Here is an 11664-nt window from a genome sequence, read left to right on the forward strand (position 1 = left end):
GCTAAGCTGTTTTTTCTGGAATGAATTTCAAACTGTTGAACAAAGCCTAAATCTTAAACTCTTTGGTATGTCTCTCAAGTAGTCTGATAGAGTAAATTGCAAAAGAAAATAGAAATCAGAACAAGAATTACCAAAAAAATGAGATTTCTTCTTTCCAAAACCTTGACTCTACTTCAGCCAGTGGGAGTGGTTTGAACCCTCTTTTTAATATAATAATAAAAATACTGGTTTCTCCCTAACTCCACCTAAAATGTTGAATAAATATTTTAAGTGTACTGTTTTGAGGAAGCATCAAATTATTAGTCTGTCTGAGATACTTTCATGTCTCAATCTTTCCCTGGAAGCAGAATGGGATGGGAAAGGCACCAGAGAGGAGGAGACGTGTAGCTACCTCCAGGGATGAAGTTTGTCTGGGAGGAGAAAAAGGAGAAAAAGAAATGCCTCCTCTTCCCCAGATTCATCATACCAAGGTCTATGATTTTACCATTATAAAAAACTGGGAAAAATAGTAGAAATCAATGTTTCCTTTTCATGACATGTTTGAAAACAAATAATATCCAGGTGATCTAAAATTGCACTGTTACTTTGAATTTATGTAATCAATGAGGATTAATATCTTGTGCATATAGATATTAATCCTCATTGGTACTTAATATTTGTTAATGAATGTTTAACTTCTCATGGTGTTATTCTCCAGGAATGAAGAGTAGAAAGATGTCATGATAATCTGCATGTCACATTTCTTGAATCAAGCAAAGGTATTTGGGAAAATATAAAATATCTACATGGATTTTTGAAGATAATATGTGCATTGTACCTTTTCTCAATTTAACATTTACTTTCCTTTTTAAAAATACTTTTTATTGATTTTTAGAAAGAAAGGGGGAGAGAGAGAGAGAGAGAGAGAGAGAGAGAGAGAGAGAGAAACATCAATGTGAGAGCAAAACATTGATTGGCTGCCTCCTCATCCCCCACTCCCTAGCAAGAATCTAGCCCCCATCCTGGGCATATGCGCCCTGATTGGAAATCGAACAAGCAATCTTTCAGTGCACGGACAATGCCCAAACGAGCCACACCAGCCAGGGCTTACTTGCCTTTTTTGAGCATTTTGGATTATAACTATATGATAAAAATGTAAAATTTCGAAATACTGGTTTTCATGTTTTATATAGTCATTTTTTATTTTTCTTACAATGAAGATACACCTGTCCTTTGAAATAAACTATCCACAGCAGGTAATATACTCCTTATTGATTCTACAATTTACTGTTCAGTTGGTCTTTGTATTAGATAGATCAATGTAATAAACACCAGGATTTTTTTAAAAGTAGCTTATGTAACTTCTTTTTCATATATGCTGTATAGATTCTTTAATGAAGTTTTCTTTTTTTGGTTTAAGACTCTGCTTTTAAAAATACACAGACATGTATGGATTAAAAGCCAAATTTATAATTTATTCTTGCCATAAGCACCTTGCCATAAGCAATACTAATAGAGGAATTTTTAAAAACATATTTTATTGATTTTTTACAGAGAGGAAGGGAAAGGAAGAGAGAGTTAGAAACATCAATGAGAGAGAAACATCGATCAGCTGCCTCCTGCACACCTGCTACTGGGGATGTGCCTGCAACCAAGGTACATGCCCTTGACTGGAATCGAACCTGGGACCCTTGAGTCTGCAGGCCAATGCTCTATCCACTGAGCCAAACCGATTAGGGCTAATAGAGAAATTTTGATAGTTTCTTCTTAAAGCATTTGAAAGTTCATACAAATTTATGAATGGAAAACATATGAAAGGGCACCTATCAATATACCAGCAGTAATTTTCTCTGGGTGATAGTGAAATTATAGACAATTTTTTTATCTTCTTTTTCCCTGCCCATACTTTCTGATTTTTCTCAAGTAAACATATTAAAATGTAAAAATAACTCCAGGGAAAAAGAAAGCTACCAGATGAGAAATGATCTTTGGGATATTAAACTTGACATTTGGAAGTCTGAGTTTTCACTTAGCACATTTTATCACCACTAATGGATTGGAACTGCAGCTCACCTTGCCATCTGTTAAATGGGAATGAAGGAAGGAAATACCTTCTTCACACAATTATTGTCAGAGCAGTAAAGAGCATGTTTAAAGCACCTCACCTAGTGCCTGGCACACTGTATGTGCTTAATAAACTAGAGCTGTTGTTATTATCAGTATATGCTAAGATTGCAGAAATAAACTCCCTAGGCACCCTTTAAGCCTTATTTAACAATGTTCTCAAATCAACAGGAAATAAACACTTGGATACTTTAGAAAAGCAATCAGAGAATTAAGCTGCTTATTTCTTCTTTGCTTTCAAATTTTCAATTAATGAAATATTTCAAACATACAGGAAATAAGAGAAACCCACCCTCTCTCTCGCTCTTTTTTAAAGTGAAATATTACAGATACAACTAAAGCCCAAACCTCTCAATTCTCCTTTTTGCCTCTCTCCAAAGAAAGTCATTATCCTGAAGCTGATATAGGCACACTTTTGTACTTTTCTACTTACATCCATACTCACATCTATACTTTATATTCATAAATAATATATACAAGTGTTTATGTGTAGGGCAACATGAAGCCAAACCAGAAATTCCTTCTTGGGATGCTTTTATTCTCCATCTTAAATAGTAATTCTACATATGTTTTTAATAAAACTTTGCTTTATCAATATGAAATTACTCCAATTATAAGCCTTTCATTCTATATTAATGCATGTTTAGCTTTAAACCAAATAAAATTACGGAAATATAAGCCAAACCTCCCTAAAGGCTCCATGTAGAATAGTTTGTAATCCTTAGTCTAATTATGACTTTTAAAACACAGAACTTAGAAAAGTAATTACGTCTTAATAAGTTTGTTCATTTATTAAATTGGGTTTACTCTAAAATATTTATGTTCTTATGTAAATGGAACAGACCTAATTAAGCAAGTCAACAAGGAAAAGCAGTTACACACAGAAATAAAATCTTTTTCTTTATTCAAACTTAAAGTGCTAATCATTATTGGAAAAGAATTATCAATTTTCCAAATTGTTAATGCCAATCCTATCCCTTCAAATATTATTTTCAACCTGAATATATAACTTATGGAGAGCTGGTACTGCAAGCTACTAAATGTTATTAGCACATTTAATGAACTCACCCCTAATGCTTGGCAGGGCCAGACCAAATGATTTCGCGGGCCTTATACGGCCTATGAGCAGGACATTCCCCATCCCTGGTTCTACTTGAAAGTAACTCATTCATGAATCTTTCTATTTTGGCAACATCTATAGGATTCATGATTTCACACCCAACATTTTTCTTTGGCACTCCAATATGGAGGTAAACCAGACAAATGCATACCTGTTTTTCTAAAGACTTTTGAACACACTTTTGTACAAATCAATGCCAATGGCTACATTAAATGTAGATGAAAAAGAGTTCTTTTGGATGAGTTTGGCACCTATAAAATACTCAACTAAATTGTGACTATTACTTTCAGTCAAACAGATGATCAAAGACATCTTTTCTCCTTTTGATCCAGGTTGTTCAGATTCTATTGCCTTCCTCATCAGCACAATTCGCTGTCTGTAGATAAAATCTGCAGAAACTCAGCAATCAACAGGCAAGTCCACAGCCTTTTAACTATATTGCTTTACCTTATTTAGAACCTTATATTTCCCTAAAACTTTACACCACGATATTCCTACACTGAAATCATTGCGTATACTAAATGTGGTGAAGGAAAGCAGTTGTCAAATGGAGCAAGATCTGAGCATTTGCACACCTGAACTCTCCAGTGGACAGTTCCAAGACAAAACAATCTAGTCACAAAGGGAGGAGAGATAAACTGAAATTATGACTATCAGTGTCTTGATTATTTTGAAGGCCAAAGTGTGTTCATCTGTGTTCTGATAGCTGCTTCCTGGTAACACTGAACGGAGCTCATCTCAGCATTTAATTTGTGCTCATACTACTTTCCCAAACAATCCTGAGGAGCATAAAGAAAGGAAATATTCTACTTAATAAACACAACGACAGTGTGGGAAATAAATGCTTACTTTAAAAATAGCTTTTACTTCATTTGGTCAATATAAAATAAATATATCCTCATTATAGAAGATTTTGAAAATGTCAGAAACAAGAAAGAAATTAAAAAATCATGTTTGTAGCCCCAATCCAAAAGATAACCGTTAATAATACATCAGTGCATTTCCTTTGGGGCTTTTAGTCATGCACAGTTTAAAAAAAAACATTGCTGTGATCATCCTATATATAGAATATATATATACTTTTGCGTCCTATTTTCACTTCCAATTATAACACAAGCAAAAATGCACACTTTGAAAGCTGATGTGAGTACAGGGTTTAGTAAAAATATGTGTTTCATTTGAACTGGAAGTCGAAATTATATTACTTTGAAATCATAAAACATATTTCTTCATCATTTTATCACTCCCTCTTGCATTATTTAAGCTGAACATTACATTTTTTTCTAGACTTTGGAGTTTTATCTTTTTTGGACAGTAAATATGATTGCTAGCAGTTATTATATTTCATGACAAATTAAAAATGTTTTTTTAGCCCAACTGGCATGGCTCAGTGGTTGGTTAAGTGTCAACCTAAACCAGGTCACGGTTCAATTCCCGATCAGGGCATATGCCTGGGTTGTGGGCTTGAGCCCCAGTATGGGGCGTACTGGAGGCAGCTGATCAATCATTCTCTCTCATCATTGATGTCTCTCTCTCTTTCTCCCTCTCTAAAATCAATAAAAATACATTTTTTAAATGTTGTTTTAAAGCCGTAAGTTTGCAGTAGGTCTGACATTTATATCCTATATAATAAAACCCTAATATGCAAATCGACGGAATGGCAGAATGACCAGTCGCTATGATGTGCACTGACCACCAGGGGAAAGACGTTCAACGCAGGAGCTGCCCCTTGGTGGTCAGTGTGCCGCTCAGCCAGAGCTGGGCTCACTGCTGGCAAGTGCAGTGGCAGTGGCGGGAGCTTCTCCCACCTCCAGGGCAGCAAGGAGCGAGGGGTCCTGGACTGCGAGGAGACACAGGCTGGGCTGAGGGACACCCCCCCCCCCCCCCAGTGCACGAGTTTCATGCACTGGGCCTATAGTCATGGAATATTTTATTCAATTCATTAACATATTATCAAAGACCTAGCATTACCTTTGAAATAATTCTACTTCTTATAATAGCCTTCTGTGAATCAATGACTTAAAAAACCCAAATTACAAATATTTATTAAACTCTTCAATGTTACATCAGTTTTCCTCCCATTCACCCATACTGGAGTCCTGATATAAGACACCATAAGGAGTTGTAATCAAAAGAATTAACTTTTTATTTTAAAAAACTGTCAAAAGCTTGCTACACCAGCATCCAGCAACAGGAGGAGAAATGTCTCCAGTCTACTACACTCCCCTCCAAGCCAAGTTTTAATTTGTTGAGAATGGGGGTGGGGATCCTATAAAAATCTTGGCAAAATACAGAGCTGCTAATTTAATCAATTTTAGTAGTTAAGGCAGTGATTTCAAGTGCTAACGCAATCTGTTGAAAGAACTAATTTCCAAGGTAGAGGAGATTCATTTATTTCTACTTTTCCTTCCCAGTTTTCCAATCTAAGGGAATGTGGGTAGCCATCATAAAACCACTGAGAGATTCCCTCCCCCCCCCCCCCCCCCCCCACACACACACATACACACATCAAGATTTAGGAGGCTTAGGCTTTAACTCAAACCCTAAAGTAGCAGAGAAATATACTCTCCTTTTCCCTGGATAAAGTCTTCGAGACCAAATGAAGTATATCTTAACAGATGTAGAAATATACACCTGCCTGAGAGTGCAGTAAGAACTAAAATTGGTCATTATAAGTGCCAGGAAAGTGACTTAAAGCACTTAGGAGTTTAGGGCAGGAAGACAACATTCCTTCTATGGTGCTCAATAAAGGATTCCTGGAAGAGGAACCTGGGACATTCGCATTAAAAGACAGGATTTGAGGAGGTAGAAGTGGTAGGGAAATTTAGGTAAAGTAAGGGTCATGAAAAAGACATTGCAAGAAAACACAGGGCTTGTTTGGGGTATGTTTCCATTTGTTGGATTCCAGGGTTCATATGGGAATTGTAGGGAATAAATATAGTTGGGTTCAACTCTGTCTAAACAGAGTTCGAGTCAGGAGTCTATTGGGTGGGGACCTGCCAGGAATCTGTTTATATGAGAGACTAAACAGCCTCCCAAGAAAAAATTACACAGACTCTGCCTACTAACCACAGACTGGAGAATTAAGAGAGGGGGGATTTGAATTTTTTATTTGCTTATTTTTAACTAGATTTTGTCAACTGATAAAGGGAGGTATTCAATAAAAAATGCTTCTCCCGCCCAGCCGGTGTGGCTCAGTGGTTGAGCATCAACCTATGAACCAGGAGGTAGAGGTTCGATTCCCGTTCAGGGCATATGCCCGGGTTGCGGGCTTGATCCCCAGTGTGGGGCGTGCAGGGGCATCCAGTCAATGATTCATCATTGATGTTTCTATCTCTTTCTCCCTTCCTCTGCTTCTCCCTCCCATCCCAGTCCCCTAGAGGGGAAGGGATGGATTTTGAGTTCATCCCAGTGGCCACTGTTCACATTAGATCTTCCAGCCCAGCCTATGAACCCACTTAGTTGTCATGTAGAAAGAAGGGGTTCAAAGTTAAAAATGGAAGATTTATGTTCCCTGAAATCTCTAAAAGAATATGGGGAGACAAAATGGTCACAGGAACAGTTTGGGTACCTTGGCATCAGAGTATAGCTCAAAAGGGTAGGAATAAGTCCTGCCTACCTGTGTAGGGACCCCACACGGCTGTGACAATGAGAGGGCTCCAGAGACAGAGTGAAGGGTTGACACATCAAATCTTCCAGCTCACCAGTGACTCGAATGGTGCAGGTCCAGGCCCGAGGCTCTGGTGACAACGGCACCACTGACTTCTAAGCAGGGAGAGAAGCCCTGTAAGGTAGAAACACAGAAGGCAGCTCCAGGGCGCAGTCTGTGGAATTCCTCATCCTCAATGATGCAAGGTGACAGCAGAGCTGTCCTTGTAGTGTGGCTGGTGGATGAGAGTTAGACTTTTGGAGTTGGCCTTCCGGGGCTTCATCCTGGCACTGCCACTTACTAGTTCCTGCTGGTACCTTCTGCACAGGGGATTGTAAGGATTTGCTCAGGTAACATACGTGAACAGTGTGACCCAGTGTCCGGTTCATAGTAATCTTTAGTGTTATTTTTTTCTTTAAAAAAAAAAAACTTGAAGTATAATTGACACATAATATTAGTTTCAAGTGTAGAACATAATGATTTGATATTTGTATACATTGAGAAATGATCACTCTTTCATGTTACTATTCTTATCAAGGTGCTCATCAGGATGTGGATGTCTCAGCAGACAACCCGGGTGGTGGGGGGAGAAAAGGGGAAGGAGCCTCGGAAATAACAGGGGTCTTTGCAGCAGGGGGGAGGGGCTGAGCTAGGAGAATGCTGTTTATTTTTGTGAAGGTGAGTCTGTTGTTTTATTCCCAGGCCTCTGAATCCTCAGGAGACATAAGCTATTCAGGCCAGACAGGGAGTGAGGCTGGAATTCACAGTGGATTTTGAATGTTTAGCTGAGAAGCTTGATTTCATTTAAGAGGTTATGAAGAACAACTGAAAGCACTATATTAAGATGAATCCAGAAATCTATACAAAGAAGTCAGAGAAGGGGAAGCTCCAAGAAAGAGAGACCAACTATATGATTATTACCATAGACTGTGGGAGAAGACATAAGGAGCTGAAATAAGTTGGTAGCACTGAGAATGGAAATGAAGAGACAGATGTGAGAGAAATGCTCGGCGACAGAACTATCCCGGGATATATAAAGCATCTGCCTGACCAAGTTTTCAATGTGTTCCAGTCCAAATCCTAGAGTTTTAGAAACTATGCAAACCAGCACCTTGCCATATACAATCCAACAATGTATTGGATTTTTCCCACTGTTTGCATATATTGTTTTAAATAATGAAATGTTTTTTCCAGACCAAATTTCTAATTAATTTATTGACCACCACCTTAAATGATGACTCTCTAGTGCAGATATCTTAAATGATTTTCTTTTCCCAGTTCAAATTTGTAAATTTTAAACTATTTTACCATCTGCTGACCCATTATAAATTAAATTATTAGTGAAGTTTATAGTAAGTGGCAAATATATAACCAGATCACCAGGATTTAAGAAAATATATTGACATGAATGACTTTGTTTATTGTCATTACTTTCCATTATCTTCCTGATAGTGTAATACTGAATTCAGAACTAAGAGTTAGAAACACTTAAAAATGATAGTAAATCATAGATATAGAAAACAGATTGATGGTTGCTAGCGGGGAAGGAGGGTTGGGGGACTGGGTGAAAAAGGTGAAGGGATTGAGAAGTACACATTGGTAGTTACAAAATAATCACAGGATGCAAAATACAGCACAGGAAATATAGTCAATAATCTATAAACATAAAAGCCAAGCAACCGAACGGTGGAACTACCAGAACGACTGACCAGTGGCTATGATGTACGTGCAATGCAGCAGCCAAGCAGCCTGATCGGGGGCGGGGCCAGCCAGCCAACCGCCTGTGGCCCCTTCCCCATGCCAGCCCCGCCCCCAATCGGACACCCCCCCCAACCCTATCACTTAAGTGTGACCTTCAGTGATTCTAAGTAAATGCTCTCCAGCCTTCATGGACCAGGAACCTGAATGACGAGTGATCAGGAGGAAAACTGCTCACAGTCTGGACCATCACTCAGGTGTCCAGGAGAGGTGCCCAGCACAACCACCACCTTCCCCGCCCCCAATCGGCCCCCGCCACCCCGATGCAGTCAGGTGTGCAGGAGAGGTGCCCAACACAACCACCACCTTCCCCGCCCCCAATCGGCCCCCCCCACCCCGATGCAGTCAGGTGTGCAGGAGAGGTGCCCAGCACAACCACCATCTTCCCCGCCCCCAATCGGCCCCCCCCCACCCCGATGCAGTCAGGTGTGCAGGAGAGGTGCCCAGCACAACCACCACCTTCCCCGCCCCCAATCGGCCCCCCCCAACCCCGATGCAGTCAGGTGTCCAGGAGAGGTGCCCAGCACAACCACCACCTTCCCCGCCCCCAATCGGCCCCCCCCACCCCGATGCAGTCAGGTGTGCAGGAGAGGTGCCCAGCACAACCACCATCTTTCTGTGTTCTCTCTCCACTGTTTACTACCAAAGAGGGCAGCCACATCACACCACGACCTCTCTTTAGGGTTTGTCAGCAGGGAACTAAACCGCATTACCTGTGTAGGGAGAGGCTTAAAAACGGAAGCTATAAGTGTCCCTGACACTAAAGCACCTTTGAAACTTCAACTCATCCGAAAGCCAACAGCAAACATGTATACACCCTGCAAAGATCTTTGACACTAATAACTACCCCCTGATCGGGGGCGGGTGGCCGGACCCCATCCATGCATGAATTCGTGCACTGGGCTTCAAGTATTTTAATAATTATGTATGGTGCCAGGTGGGTACTAGAAATATCAGGGGGCACACTTTGTAAAGTATGTGATTGTCTAACTACTATGTTATATACCTGAAACTAATACAAAATAATACTGAATGTAAACTGTAATTGAAAAAATATTATCAAAAAGTGATAGTAAAGTGCTCGCTTCGGCAGCACATATACTAAAATTGGACCGATTCAGAGAAGATTATCATGGCCCCTGCGCAAGGATGACACGCAAATTAGTGAAGCATTCCATATTTTTAAAAAGTGGGAGTAAAAATGTGCAAACCTAAGCCTATAATGTGTCCAGTTGTCCAGGAATGAAACTTTATAATAATACTAGCGGCCCGATGCATGACATTCGTGCAAGAGCAGGCCTTCGGAGGCCCGGCTGCCTCAGCCTTCACAGTCCCGGCGGCTGCCTCGGCCCTTGCAGCCCCGGCTTTGTCCGGAAGGTCGTCTGGATGGTCATTCCGCTGTTCGGCCATTTGTTCAATTTGCATATTATGCTTTTATTATTATAGATTGTGTGATATTGTGATTTATAATAAAAATACATATATTTTGTCTTTGTTCCTGTTCCTGGCACAGGGCTTCTAAAACCCTTGGAATTTCCTGATAGGAATAATAAAGGTGTTTTTTAACCCTCACCCGAGGATATGTTTTTATTGATTTTAGAGGAAGGGAGAGAGAGAGAGAAACATTGATTGGTTGCCTCCTGGGGATCAAACCCGCAACACAGGTATGTGCCCTGACAGGGAATCAAACCCACGATATTTCTGGTGTACAGATGACACTCCAACCAACTGAGTCACCTGGCAAGGGCCAAAATATGTGTTCTTAAACAAATATCACACTGAACAAATTTCAGACTTACAGGAAAGTTGCAAAAATAGTACCAAGAACTCCCTTCTAGCCTTTGCCCAGATTCCCTAAATGTTAACATTTGACTACGCTTGCTTTATCCTTCCCTTTTCCTTTCTCTCTCTGAATCTTTTGAGAGTATCTTATGAAGCCCCTTTACTCATCAATAGTTCATTGTGTATTTCCTAAAAACAAGGAATTCTTTTGCAATAGCCACAGTACAATGACCAAATCAGGAAATTAATATTGATACAATACTATAGCTAATCTTGTTCATGTTTTTCCAATTTTCCCAACAATGTCCTTTATAACAAAAGAAAATTCTGGGTCAGGCTTTGCTTTTGGTTATGTCTTTTTAATTTTCATTCTTAGCATTTCATGACATTGACATTTTTTTTTATAATAAAGACCAGTTATTTTGTAGAATGTCCCTTAACTTACAGTTGCCTGATGTTTTCTCATGATTAGATTCAAATTATGCTTTCTTGGCAAAAACACCATAGAAATGAAGTTATGTTCTTTGTATATCCTGTTAGGAGGCACATAATGTCAATTTGTCTGATTATTGATGTTGACCATGAACAGTTCTGCATCCTATGTTTTCATTCACAATACAAAATTTCTCATGTCTTTCAAAATTCATGGAACATCATTTCAGTGTCTATACAGTATTTCATTTATGTACATGTCATAATTTGTTAATTGATCATATTTCTGTTTCATGTGTCACTACATTGGTAAGAACTAGAGTTATATAACAACGAAGTTATAGATGCCTCATTTTAATAGAAATATTGTGTGTTTTGCCATTAAATATTTTATTGGCTGTTAATTTGAAATGTTTTTCAAATTATAAGAGAAATACTTCTCATAGGAGTGATTAAAATTTAACAACCAAGAAATATCTGCTTGTTCATTACTCATCCATTCATGACCATATTCCTGTTATTGCCTGCCCTCTACCGTGATACATACATAGCACAATATGTGTGTCCAAACTATATATTTTTTTAAAAATATTTTTTTATTATTTCAGAGAGGAAGGGAGAGAGATAGCTAGAAACATCCATGATGAGAGAATCATTGATCGGCTGCCTCCTGCACACCCTCTATTGGGTGTGCCCTGTAACTCAGGTATGTGCCCTTACCAGGAATCTAACCGTGACCTCCTAGTCCAGTGATGGGCAACCTTTTGAGCTTGGTGTGTCAAACTTAGCCAAAAAACTGAGCATAACTCAGGTAGTGTGT

General features: G+C 39.3%; 1 non-coding gene across 1 annotated transcript; it reads left to right on the plus strand.

Moving 5' to 3' along the window:
- The first annotated feature begins 9707 nt into the window (after positions 1 to 9707).
- On the plus strand, positions 9708 to 9814 carry LOC114234425 (U6 spliceosomal RNA). Its single transcript, XR_003620627.2, has one exon. It is a non-coding gene; the product is annotated as a U6 spliceosomal RNA (small nuclear RNA).
- The last annotated feature ends 1850 nt before the right edge of the window (positions 9815 to 11664 follow it).

The sequence above is a fragment of the Eptesicus fuscus genome, chromosome 20, assembly GCF_027574615.1.
Source record: "Eptesicus fuscus isolate TK198812 chromosome 20, DD_ASM_mEF_20220401, whole genome shotgun sequence".
Lineage (NCBI taxonomy): Eukaryota > Metazoa > Chordata > Mammalia > Chiroptera > Vespertilionidae > Eptesicus > Eptesicus fuscus.